Source organism: Phascolarctos cinereus, unplaced genomic scaffold (genome assembly GCF_003287225.1).
Source record: "Phascolarctos cinereus isolate Bilbo 61053 unplaced genomic scaffold, phaCin_HiC Scaffold_4;HRSCAF=312, whole genome shotgun sequence".
Lineage (NCBI taxonomy): Eukaryota > Metazoa > Chordata > Mammalia > Diprotodontia > Phascolarctidae > Phascolarctos > Phascolarctos cinereus.
The window spans coordinates 505,141,974-505,156,431 of NW_027555847.1; the positions used below are offsets into that span (position 1 = coordinate 505,141,974).

General features: G+C 37.9%; 1 protein-coding gene across 1 annotated transcript in view; it reads right to left on the minus strand.

Moving 5' to 3' along the window:
• COLEC12 (collectin subfamily member 12) overlaps positions 1-14,458 on the minus strand; it is a 233,437-nt gene that overhangs the window by 30,933 nt on the left and 188,046 nt on the right.

The window sequence follows — 14,458 nt, forward strand, 5'->3', positions numbered from 1 at the left end:
TCGATGTGACCTTTGAGTGAGTGCATGGCAATGTGGTTGCTTTGTCCCTGTTGTCATCTATTTCTTGATTTTAGGTGAAAGAGATTGGTGACGGATGTGATTTGCTGTCTTTGAAAGATCAGGAGACAAGCCACCAGGGAATCCAGAAGCGGAGTCCATGAAAACTTTTGTGGTCAGTGAGGTCCTGAGGAAGGAGCTAGGTGACCCAGCCTAGTTTACTGGTGGGATTACGTCCACTAGTACCCAAGACTAAGACTTATCTAGGGGCTATGCTGAATTTGGAAGTATAGAAACTACGTTAAGCTTGAGCCCATTCTCCTCAGAGACTGAGATGTCATAGGGGAGAGTGTGCCTTTAGGTGCTGGAGAAATGTTTGGATTTCTGCTCTTGCTGTATCTTTTCAGTAATTATCCTTTTGGGAAAGCTAATTGATATTTATTGGTTAAGTGGAATTGGAGAGCTAATTACTGCTGTGTGACAGTGTGGGGGGGAAAACAATGGAATGGGAGGGGGGAGATTCTATCAGGTGGTATTAGAGGAAGAAACCCCAGCCTATCCAAAGGCACCCTGAGAATCCTGAAGGGAAATGTTGCCTTCTTCATTCTGGAAGATGGAGTCTAGAGGCATTGCTATAAATAGGTGAGTAAGAAATAGCATATACAGGGTTAAAAATGCTCACTTTTTTTTTTGGATTGTCTAGTCAATAAAATTATTTTGTAGTTGTATGAATAAAACTCAGGAAAATACAGCAAATGAAAGGAGAAGGTGGGGTTTTGTGGTGGGATTGGTGCTTTGAGCTATTCTGATTGGTTAAATCCTTTTACTAATAACATCCCTTAGCCTGCATGTGACTCATTCTCTAGTTTTTGGCCACTTTCACCACAGTCTCACTAACAGCATTATAGCTCTACCTAAGATCATGTCCTGGGAGTTTTAACTCTCATCTTTGGAATGTCTGCCCTACGCCATCTCGTTCTCCCAATTAGTGACCTCTCAGATCACTATTTCAGAAAAGTCCCAGCCACGTTTCACTTCACTCCCCAATCTGGCCATTTCCTCCATAGTCTTGTCAATAGCACCTTAAGACGACAAAGTGTTTAACACATTATCTTAGTCTTCCTTTTAGAATGAGCTTCTTGACAGCAGGGACTGTCTTGCTGTGTTTTTTTTATCCTTAACACTTTATTGTAAAGGCTTACTTAATAAATGCTTTTAAAAAAAACCATTAAAAACCAATCCATTCATTCGAACATAACAGCAGCCCTGTGAAATACATGTCATATGCACCTTTCTTCTTATTTTTCAAACGAAGAAACTGACATACCTGTAGTCACAGAACCAGAAAGTGTCTGATGTTGAATTTGATACTAGGTCTTTCTGACTCCAGGTCCAATGCTCTACCATTAGGAAAAAATTTTTCTGACGAATTTTGCATCAACATTTCATAGAGATCACCAGTATGCTTCCAGCTGAATACCAATGTTGCCTCTCTGTTGGTTGCAACAGAATTTTTTAAAAGAATTTTGTTCAGCATTAACTTTCTTTTAGGCAGCTAGGTGGAGCACTGGATAGAGTGTTGTACTTGGAGTGAGGAAGACCAGAGTTCAAATCCTTTCTCAGGCACTTACTAGCTGTGTGACCCTGGGCAAGTTACTTGATCTTTCTTATCCTCAGTTTTCTCATCTGTAAAATGGGGATTATAATAGCAATTAACTTACAAAATTGTTGTGAGGATCAAATGAGATAACATGTAAAATGCTTTGCAAACCTTAAACAGTTATATAAATGCTAGCAATTATTATTATTCATCTTATTTTAAGCAAGTGAATATTGTATAGGTCATTTTTATTTTTTCAAATGTTCTAATAATTAAAAGATGAAAGGGAGCCTAAATGAAAGATATGTCTGTGTAACCAACTTCCCTGCAATGTGCTTGGTTTCTGTCCCTGAATAGAGTCATTTTATTGCCCCACCCTTGAGAACATCCTCTGGTTTCTGTGTCTGGAAGGAGGAAGGTGTTGTGTGACTTGAAAGATCATGGTGTTAGAATTAACTCCTCAGGTGACAATGGTTAAAAATGCAGGTTGATCCTCAGATCACAGAGAGTCTCATAAGAACTGAAGCCTATTGATAAACTTTTGATAATACTGTATATTGATGGTTTAGTAATAATAGATCTAGCTATAATAATTTTCATCCTTAGCTTATTTGTTTTGTTCATATGCACATTTTTTAGTCCCTAGGAACAAAGTGTTACAACTGCCTCAGTAAGGCGAAGATAAAATTATTACACCGTGGGCAGCAACAGGGGAAAAAAAGTTAAATTGTTTACACGTTTAGATTCAGGCTTGATTCTCAAGTCAAAACATGTGCCTCAGCCTGTGCTAAAGCCACAAGAAGGACCTTAAGACTCGCCCTACTTTGCTGGCAGTAAGAGCCTCCTCTAAATATGCTGATGGTCACTCATTTTTCTCCCCCTTTATTTTTCTTCTATTTTGGTTTAAAGAGTCATAGAATTGTAAAAAAAGAAAGAAAGGGATGCCTCGAATTTACACAGTTCAAAAAAGAAAACAAATGGATGTTTTGATGAGAGTATTAATTTTTACTTGAGCTTAGCAAAGGAACTACCTATCTGCCCTGTATACAAGTGTTAATGAGCTGGCTCCATGCAGCCCTGTGTGTATCTGTGTATGTTTGTGTTTAAAAATAGAGCTTTAGTGTAGAGCTCCAAACTTCAGGCTTGAGAAGATGGCAGCTTGCCTACTGCATACAAATAGCAGACTGGTTGTGATCCAGAACTAACACTTGCTGTAATATCCCACAGCATTTTCCTTGGTCCTTATTATTAACTTTTTAACACAAAACATATGTTATCTTACTCTAGAGACCACAAGTCTATCAACCTACGGCCCTTGTTAGATAATTCTTGAAAAAGGAAAAGCATCATTGATAGAAAAATGATATCAGCAGCCTGTTTTGTAAGGGCTCATTTTTGTGGGGCCATTTGTTTCTTGACAGAGCATTTCTCTTCTGCATTTTTGGTGTTCTGATGAGTGTGCAAGAGTTGCAAGATATTTTCAATTTGACCCCTCCTCCAGCTACACGTCCTTCCCATGGCCTGGATCCAAATTTTATCTTTATGTTTGTAAAAATACTTGATGATTATTTTTACTCATGCCCTCCTCCTCTTTACCTTCCATATCATACCTATCCTTGAAGTCCTAGTTCAAGTCTTATCTCAACTTAAAGTCTTCTGCAACTATTCTACCTTAAACTGATCTCTCCTGTTCTGAACCTTTGTAACACTTTTTATTTATATCATACAACATGGCACTTTTAGGATCATATGAGCATAGATATAGATCAAGGAGAGAGGTAAGACATCTAGTTTAAATCTTTCACTTTACAAATGAAGAACTGAGACTCAGTGAGATTAAGTTACTGGGTCAAAGGCACACAGATAGTAGGTATTTGAGGTAAGATTTGAACTCAGATCTCTCTGCCTCTCAATCACATTCTACCCCTATGAAAAAATTTTATTAATAAATTTTGTTTCAATACATTCTTCAGATCCCTAAAATATTCCCTGTTGAATACTCCTAATGTACAATTCTTGAAATATTTACGTAGAACAACATAAATGAGTGCTTAAGATTTATACTCTAGGGGTGTCCTATTAGTAAAAAGAAGGGACAGGTGAATTGCTTTCCAAATTAGTACCATCATTGACCAATTTTTTTGATCTGAATTTTGTTTAAAATTGTCTTCATTTACAAAGCTTTGGCATTTTTTTAAAAAAAAATAAGTACTATATTTTATCAATAGCCTTTCCTGTTTTTAATATATAATCATGTGGTTTTTGTTATTTTGTTATTAATATGACATATTGTAAGAGGTAGTATGATAGAGAACTAGCCTCAAAGTCAGGAAGACCTGGGTTCAGGTCTTATCTCTGACACCTAATGGCCATGTGATCTTGGTCAAATCACTTAAGTGTCCTAGTCAGTGTCTCAGTGTCCTACACAGTACTCTAAGACTCTAAGTTGCAGAGCAGGTGCTGATCTTCATGGGCAGACAGTTTTTTTCCATGGAAGTTCCTAACATTAATAACATCATAAGTGTGTTAAAAATATTTATTTATGCCAATTACTTTCCTAATGTTGAGCTGTACTTACCTCTCTGGTATAAATCTAACGTGGTCATAGGAGATTTAAAAAATACATAGCTATAATCTCTTTGTCAGTATTTAAAAATATTTTTGCTTCAATATTAATCTGTTATAGTAAAAGAATTTTCTTTTTCTGCTTTATCTTTTCCTGGCTTGGGAATTAGGACCAAGTTTATTTCACAGAAACAGTTTGATAAAGTGATTACTTTCAGTTATTGAAAATAGTTTATGTAGCATAGAGGTTACTTGATCTTTATATTTATGATACAACTCACTATTTTATACCTGGAGTTTCTTCTGTAGAAGTTTATGTTCTTTTTGAGGGGTTATTTAGGTAATTTGATATTTTTAGCATTTTATTTTTCTTTTAGCTATTCATACAGTTTATTTAGATTGTCAGTTTTGTTGTCACATAATTAGGCAGAGTAGTTTCTGGTAATTTTCTTTATGTCCTTTATAATTGTTGTGAATTTGTCCTTAATATTTTTGGTTCTATTAATTTGATTTTATTGTCTCTAAGAAAGTTCTTAGTTTTCTTTATCAGTTTAATTTTAAAATGATCAATCCCACCTTTTAGTTTTTAAAATCTCTTTAAGCTTGTTTGGGCATTATTAATTCATTATCAAAGAGCCTATAAAATTCTCAGTTTTCAGAATGAAAGTTTCTGACATCATTGAAGAATTATTTTTCCTAAGAAGGAGCATCTTTAGGTTTTATAGGAGAATTAGTCTTGCAGTGCAGGCCAATTTCTCTTGATTTTCCGTATATTTTATTACAACATCTTGTCTTTGTTTAATAGTCTTGAGTTATTCAAATGAGTCTGTTGATAACATAAATTGCTTTTACCCAGCTGCTTTCAAGCCTTTATACCTGATATTAGAACTCTAGAACTTGATAATGATATCACTGGATGGTTCAAATCTAAGGTTCCCTTCTCTCAACATCCTATTGGTTGTCATTCTGTTCTCTTTTTCCAATACAGGCAATTTTGGGGGTATTATTTCCTATAATACTTTGACTCTTTGTTTCTTTATATTTTTCTGGAAGGCCAACAATTCTCAGATTTTCTGACTGCCTTGTGCTTTCTAGCTCTATTACTTTGGTAGATAGAAACTTAACCTATTCTTCTAGTTTTATAATTTTATTTATTTATATTTTGAGGCAATCAGGGATAAGTGACTTTTCCAGGGTCACATAGATAGTAAGTGTCTGAGACTGGATTTGAACTCAGGTCTTCCTGACTCCAGGGCTGCTGCTCTACCCCACTGCACTATCTAGCTGCCCCCAGTTTTAGAATTTTAAAAAATTTTGCTTTGTTTGTTCTTTAATCTGACCACTTTTCATTCTACTAGAGCCATCCTGTTTCTCAAGAGTTCATTGCTTAATCCATCACTGTTTCTATTTTATCAATTATAAGGTCAATAAATTTTAATTATTATCATCTTAAACTTTTCCTTAGGTGAAACTATTTCCAATTTTATAGAGGCAGATCTTCCTTTTTACACTTACTGTGATTCTAAATTACTCTGGACATTCTTTCAGTATATCTGTTCTTTCTTCTAGAAGTATGATAGTTGGCTGTGCATTTTCTGCTGCCGTCCCCAATGCCTGGAATGCTTTCCCTCCTCCTATCCAGCTACTTCTTGGCTTCTTTTAACTACAAACTAAAATTCCACCTTCCATAGAAGTCTGCCCCAGCCCCTTGTAATGCTTTCCCCTCTGTTAATTAATTCTTATGCTTTTTTGTCACTCCATTGGATTGTAAGCTTCTTGAGGGCAAGAACTATCTTTTGCCTTTTTTTTTTTAAAAACTCTAACACTTGGTCCAGTGCCTGGTACATAGTAGGTGCTTAGTAAGTGTTCAATTATTGATTTAATGATTGTTGCAGTCTTGTCCTTTCCTTCTGGAGATTTTGCTATACTTTTAATGATATTCATGTACTATATTAGGGCTTTTTTTTTGCTTGCCCATTTCTTTATTTTTTCTTTTTCTTTTCAGATTTCTTTTGCCTGTGAGGTTTTTTCAACTTTCTTTTCTTTCTTGTTATTTTTTTAATTTGATTTGGTACATTTGCCATTGTTTTGAGGTGGTGCGGAGGAACTGGACTAACATTACTATTCACATCATCATCTTGCTGAAAATGTTTAGCATTTATTAGGCATAAGGTTGTTTCTTTAACCAAATGACAAATGCTGTGAGGATTTTGTCGGTTTTTCAATATTTTGACAGATTGAGGACTTCATTGGTGACATAGTCCCTTCACTGACGCAGATTTCAATCTTGCCATGTTCTATGAATTGCTATGATCAATAATTTCATCATCTAGTTGTCAAATTTATGGTAATGGGCCTTAGGCAACCTGGTCCTTGGATGAAACACACATTATTTTACCAGAATCATAAATGGAGCCTTTTCAGCTTGGTTAGACCTATTAGAAATTGTACTTTCCTGTTATAGTCTTTGAGCATGCAAAGCCACCTCCACACCATAATGATGCATAGAATGAGACTTGAGTGGAAATTCCATTTCTATACTTTTCTTTAATCATCAACAAACATTTATTGTACACCTATTATGCCAAGGGCACTTCCTTAGGGACTCAAAATATGAAGAGGGAGATAGAATGGTGCAATAGAAAGAATGCTGGGGAATCAATAACCCTGGTTTTATTCCCAGTTTTTTGCCACATAACTTGTGCTGCCTTAGGCAACTCACTTTATGTCTCTGACTATAATAAAGTTCTCAGCTTCTTCCTCTGTAAAAGAAATGATGACCTTTAGGCTTTCTTCCAGTTCTAAGTCCAAATGAATTAAATTAAAAACATTTATTAATCACCTACTGCATGCAGAGCACTGTACTGGTTTTAGCAGAGATCAAAGTTGAGAAAAGATATAGTCCCTATCTTCATGTAGTTCCCAGTCAATAAAGGGATATTATATATATGTATATGTATACACACACAAATAATTTTAATATAATATTACACAGAAGTATCTTAGAGAGATGCAAACCAAAATACTGCTTGAGGTATAAGCAGGAAAAAGTTATCATTAACTGGGAGAATAAGAGAAAGTTTCATGGAGGAGATAACATTTGAGTTGTGTTTTAAAGGATGGGAAAGAATCCAAGAGATGGAGAGGGACAGGAAGAAGGAGGACATTCTCAGCAGAGGGAACACTGGGAGCACAAAAAGGAAGGGAAAGGGTGTGTTTGGGGAACAGAGCAGTCTAATTTGTCTACAGCAGAGTACCTATCAGGGGGTTGTTAAATATAAGGCTAGAAAATTAGGGTGGTGCCAAATTGTGGAGGGCCTTTGCAGTGCAAAAGGGGAGAGAGCTGATCCTGAAAAGTGACGCTGCCATACAGGCATAATAGTAACATGGGATAAACAGATGCCAAGAGAGAACAGCATGGGTATACAGCCACCATTGCCCCACACTTTCACAGGCTGAATAGGGCTAGTGTCTCGGAGGGGCAGGGACAGGAGGATGTTCATGCCATCCAATCCAAGAGTCAGTGACAGACATTCAGGGCTGAACAGAGAGCTGATGTGGTACTAATAGATGTTTGCCACATTAGCAGTGGGCTGTGGTAGTGAGTTTTGGTGGGTGGCTGAAATGAGGATATGCTCTGAATTGCTTAATAAGGTATGAGGAATGAGGCAGGGAGCCAGGAAACTTATTTCTATCTGTGTCACGGCATGAAATCTGGTGTGTGTGTGTGTGTGCGCGTGCGTATGCATGTGTGTGCACACTAGTGTACGTGCATACATGTGTGCGTGTGTGTAGATACTTGGTCTCTGGGTCTGGTAAGCCTTAGCACGCAATCAAACAGATTTCACTGACTCACAATTTCTATCTCCCTTCCTACTCTGTTTCCAGGCAACCCCCCCCCCCCCATCTTGCAGCTCCTGTGGTTATCCGCTCATCAGTTATTCAGCTGTGGAAGTTACTTGCCACTATAGGGAACTTGTATCTTTGCTGGGGGGAGGGGCAGCCAACTGCCTCTGGGGCACATTTATGTTTCTGTTCTCCCCCATCCCAAGTCCCACGCCACTTGCTCCCAGGGAGGGCGAGGTCTTGCCTTGTAAGCCAAGGAACACTTAGTGAGTGATGGTACAGTGTGATTTCCCTTGATCTGTGATGGGAAACACTCCTCTAAGGCCCACCCCCCACCCAACCCCATCTGATTTTACAGCATGGCATAGAGTTAAGTTTCCTGCTTCTCTACCTCTGATTCTTAATTCCTTATTAGTTAATTTAGAATATACTCTCATTTCAGTGGTCCAGTCTACCCCACTAGTGATGGGGCAGCCACCTATTAGTGCTATGCCAAGTCTTTGTCTAAAAGCTAGATACAAGTTTGAACTCCAAATACGTATCTAGGGCTTAGATTGGAGAGAACATCTGGCTACATCTCAGAGACACCAGCCCTGTGTTCCCTCTTGGCATCTGTTTCCTTCCTATAATTGCTATCCCTATGTGGCAATGTCACTTTTCAAGGAACAACTCCCTCTCCTTTCACACTGAAGCCTTATATTTCAGTAAAACGACTTTAAATTTTATTTTTAGTACTTTGGTGGATCTGTGATTTTGTGAAGGATGGTACTTCCTCCAATGATGCAGAATGCAATCCATCCATGTCTGCCCATCCTGCATATTTCTTTACTGTGTTTAACTGCAAATTATTTACAAGGGCATTAATTAATTAATATGCTTGGGCTTTTCTTCCAGATCTCTTGACACTGAATGGATACCAGTAGAGCCCACAGGTGATGGCTATTTTACTTAGCAGTCAACAAGTTGACATCTGATGTCTGAGCAGAGAAGTAACATGGCCAGATTTATAAACTTAGTCCAGATCTATTAAGTAACATTTAGTTTGTGACTCTCTAATGTATAAGTACCATCCTCAACAAGTCAGTCAACAGGCACGTGGTAAGCATTTACTATGTGCCAACAAGACTGTAAGCTCCAAGATATTAATGACCATTTCTTATTTGCACTTTGTATGTCACATAGGGCCCAACCCAATGAATGCTCTTATATCAATAAGTGCTTAATACATATATATGTAACACACACACACACACACACGTAGACTGACTTAGTTATATAACAAAAATTAGCTGTATGAAGGACAAAGTGAGAGGGGAAAAAACAGAGTGGAATTGTCTCTTAAGAGGTCCAGACAGAGGGTATTGTGTGGCAGCTAGGTGGTATAGTTGACAGAGTGCTGGACCTGGAGTCAGAAAGACCTGAGTTCAAATCTAACCTCAGATACTTTAGCTGTGGACCTTGGACAAGTCACTCAATCTCTGTCTCAGTTTTCTCATTGTAAAATAGGGATCATGATACCACCTACTTTGCAGAGTTGTGAGGATAGGTAATAATGTTTGTCAAGTGCTTAGCACAGTGCATGGTTTATTACCTTCCTCTCCAAATACGTGTCTACGTTGGATCTTCTCATTCGCTATGAGTGCAATTCAACTAGAACCATCTCTTTAAATGCCAATATTCTCCTAATGATTTTATATGGCTGCCAAACATGAAAGATTATGATCTCAAAAGAATTAAAATCATAAATCAAAGGGCAAAGGAAAGATGATGGTGGGTATAAATGGAATGCAATATGTTACCAATGACAACTTAAACTCAATAAATGTAGTAAGAGACCTTATCAGGAACTTGTCTGATCAAAAAAGAGATGGTGAGGTACATTGGTACCACAAATAAAGAACAAAAAGAAGGCATCCAAGGCATTGGATATCGGACAATCCACTGAGTATTTACAGGAAAATGTGAATGGCAACCTGATTGGTGGTAGGATTACACTCACCGATGAGATCATAGATTTTGTAAAGTAGTAAAGCAAAAACATTGGGACTCTAGCCAATAAAGTTGAATTATGGAAATACAAAAAACCCCTCAACTTATTATAAGACTGTTTCATGGCTTGGATCCCAACAACAGCTGTATCATAATCCTCTAGTTTATATACATATATAAGTACAGATCTTTGGTCCAATTCTTATTTAATGGCCATTTCTATTTTGGCAAAGTTGAAGTGATTGTGGAGAATGAGGAAGACGCTACATGATTAGAGATGGGCAAAATGATCTGATTTTCCAACAAAGGAAGAAAATGGAGCCTGCAAACTATAGGTCAGTCAGATTGATTTCAATTTCTGCCCAAATCCTGGAATGTGTTATTAAAGGGATGGTTACTGAAATCTAAAAAAAGAATTAAAGATCACAAAGAGCAACATGACTTCATCAAGAACAGGTCTGGCCAAGACTCACTCTTTTTTTTTCCTTCTTTCCTTCTCTCTCTCTTTCTCTCATTCTGTCCTTCTCTCTCTCCTCTTTTTTCTTTATCTCTCCATTAATCTATTTCTCTTTGTCTCTGCCTCTCTTTCTGTCTGTTTCTGTCTCTTTATAGCATTTGACAAAGTATTTTATGCTGTTAATATGGAAAACATGGAATAATTTGGACTAGACAATAGTATGATTAGATAGATTCAGAAATGGTTGAATAACCAGACTGGAGGAGTAGTCACTACAGTTTTATGTTAACCTGGAAGGATGACTCCAGTATATCAGGTCTCTGTGCTTGACCCACATTTCCTTGACATTTTTATCAATAACTTGGATAAAGACGCAGATGGTATTCTTACCAAATTTGCTGGTGGTATGAAGCTGAGAGGGTTAATAAACACACTGGATGATAGAGTTAGGATTAAAAAAGACTTAACTAAGTCAATAGGTTAATTCTAATAAGATGAAACTTAACAGGTATAAATATAAAGTGTAACACTTGGCTTAAAAAAAATCTACCTTCCAAGTACAAGATGAGGGAAGTCTAAGTAGGGGGAAGATTATCGAAAAATGTTATGAGGATCTGAGGGGGCCACAAGCTGAATATGTCAATGATTTGATGTGGTAGCCAAAAAAAGTGGTTGTGACTTTAGGCTGTATTGAGAGTCACAGCTTGCAGAAATAAGGAGGTGATAGTCCCATACTATTATGTCCTTATGAGACCACATCGGGAGTATTGTATGATTTTGGGGCTCCATTTTAGGAAGGATATTGAAAAGCTGGAGAACCTTTAAATAGTGAAGGGTCCTGAGTCCATTCCATTCAAAGATTAGTTAAAGGAATGGGGTATGCCTAGCCCAGAGAGGAAAGACAGAGAGGGGTCAGAACAGCTCTCTTCCAAACTAAGCAGAAGAATGAATAAGAGTATTGGACCTGAAGTCAGGGAGACCTGAGTTCCAATGTGACCTCAGACATATACTAGCTTTGTGACCCTGGGCAAGTTGGTCAATCTCTGTCTGCCACAGTTTCTTCCTCTGTAAAAGGGAGGGGAAAAAATAGCACTATTATTTTAGCACTACTTCCCAGAGATTCTGTGTGGATAAAATTAGATAATATTTGTAAGGTGCTTTGCAAACCTTAAAGTGTTAAGTTCTTAGTAATATTACTAGGAACGACGAATGGAAGGGGCAAAAAAGCGTGGGGAAAAACTTCCTAACTATTAGAACTAGCTAAGTGAGGAATGGGAGGAAGATGAGTTTCTACTCTCTGGAAGTCTTTAAGTAAAGGCTCAATAACTTTTTCTGTCTGGTATAGCTTAGAAGGGATTCTTTTTCACATATGGGTTGTACTAAATGGCCCCAGGGGTCTCCTATGACTGAAATTCTGTGGTTCTCCTTTCCCCTTGAAAAGCTGTTCCAGTGGTTTTCTTGACTAATAATTCAAAATACTCAGGAATACCTCAGCTAGTTACGTGCTTGTGTGCTTTGGATCAGTAACAATTCACATCTACCTTTTGGAATCTTTATCTTTCAGCAAGGCTCAATTCAGGAGCCACCTCTGTTTTGAAACCTTTCCTGACTCCCCTCCCACCCATTTGCTCAAAATACTTCCTTCCTCCTCAAATTACACCTTATATTAATTTATCTGAATATATGTTATGTTCTGCCCTGTAGAACACATCCTTGAAGGCAGGAGCTATTTTTGTCTATGTATCCTCCTTAGCATCTCACACAGTACCTGGGGCACAGTAGGTGCTTAAAACATTTGCTGGATTGGATCGAGTGGCAGGTTAAAATGACAGAGAGTTTATTTTATTTATTTCACTCTTGTGCTCTGCTGAACTACAAAGGTTAGGGGAGCGTATACAGGTAAACACTTTTGGTGAAAGGTAACAACAATGCACAAAACTTTATGAATTAGTGGTTTTTGCTCTTTCCCTAGAGTATCCAAGGAATCTGCAATAAACGAAGTTTTCAGAGCAGCTTTGTGAGCCATAGATCACAGGCATATTGAGGACATCTTAAGTGAAGAGTTTAGAGGATTGCCCGCTGTTCACATAAACCTTTTGCTGCAGAAATGCTATTCAAAAAAAAAAGTCCAATTTTGGGTCTGTAGAAGGAGAGAAACAAAAGGGATAATGGGTGGAGGTGGATGGGGGAGGTCGGGAGGTGGAATTTCAAAAGTTCCTTTGGAATATATTTCCCCAGGACTCAAGATCCAGTACATTCAGAACAGGCAAGTGATATCAAAATAAGTCTTTGAGCTATTTGGCTTAAGATTCTGCCTGTGTAATAGGGTTACTGAAACTGTCATGGGATATGCAGGTTTTTGCAAATAGCTGAATTGAAAAGAAAGGAAGTAGACAAGGACTACACAAGAATGTTGCACTTGTGAACACGATGCCTAAAAAAAAAATAGGAAACAGGAGAACTGGACGGTACCAAACAGTCATAAGCAATGACCTGGAGAGTGAGGGGATGCTTGCTGCAAAGGTCCAAGGCTCCTAGGAGGTCTTTTTGTTCATTTTTTTCCTTTCTAAGGTTATAAAAACTGAGGAAGTAACATCTAAAAGCTGCAGAGAGTCTTGCTTTTGGACTTTTCCTTGTGCCTTAAGAAGGCACAAAGTTTCTCTGAATTATTTCCTAACAAAACTAAAAATTGGCCAAATGTTACACAGAGGTAAGCTTTTCAAAGGCAAGGACTGTGCCTTTTCTTTCTATAATAAATATTCAACTCCGAGGGTTTAATATACTGTTCTATAGAAGCCCCCTACAGAGACTCAGTAAAAGCTCAATTGTCACCACTTGATTTTTAGTTACTGCTTTGCCACTGCATCACTAATCATGTTTACACAGACTGAAAAAAATGGAAAGCTGGCTAATTTGATGAAGTTGGCTAATGTGAATCATTCATAACAAAATAAAGCTTTTCCTTTAGGTGGGGAGATACTTTCAGGTGACTCCAGTTCCCTAATATGCGTGTGTACATGCGTGTGTGTGTGTGTGTATGTGTGTGTGTGTGTGTGTGTGTGTGTGTGTGTGTGTGTGTCTGTGTCTGTCTATCTACATAACCTGAACACTGATACTTGTTGGACCTCATTTTCCTCAATACAGGTGTCCTTTACTTACATGAGGCTGCCGCAAGTGAAAGGGAATAAAAGGCCTGATAATTTTCCCAATTCTTCATTATGTCAATACATTGCAGGGTAAATGGAAAGTTCCATGCTATGCTTTTTTTCTGAGTATACCTGGCATTAGGGGGCAGGCTGAAGAATACTTCAGGGAAATGCCTAGCTGTGAATGTGACAGGTACTGTAGAACACATAGTTCTGAAGAGAACAAAAGGTGTGAGGAAATGGCCAAGATACTTGCATATTAGATCTTCCCCACCCACCCCCTTGCCCCCAAAGCAGCTGCAGTGGGCATAGTGAGAGGAGCAGAGAGCTAGTGGGCCTCTGAATTTTCCTTTTCCTGTGTCGGTTGCACAATCTGACAGTCTGAGGGAAGGCAGCTGAAGCTGGCTGCTGAGTTAAAGTTATTAAGATTAGTAGACTCTGTCCATGTCTGTTTGTGTGTTGAAATCACAGAAATGAGCCTAACATGAATGTGTCTAGGAAGAGTTCCATAATTCTTTGTTGTTTCCCACTGGTGATTTTAATTATGATACTTTTACTTTTAGTCACACAAGAGGAAAAAATGCTCCAACTAGAGAAGAAAATTTTACTCGATCAGATTAATTCTATGGAGTATGAAATGAAAGGGATATCAGATGTTTCCTTCTCTTTAATTCAAAAAAGTTAACTGAATTACAACTCTGATCTTCACTTACTTTACCTTTTAACTTCTTCAAGGTAGTTTATATTGTGCTACACATATTATAGACATTAAACTAGCTCAAACCAACTGTGACCACAGTAAATCTGCTAAGGAGAAAAGAGGGAAGTGGCTGTGTAGACACTGGCTGAAGGAACTAG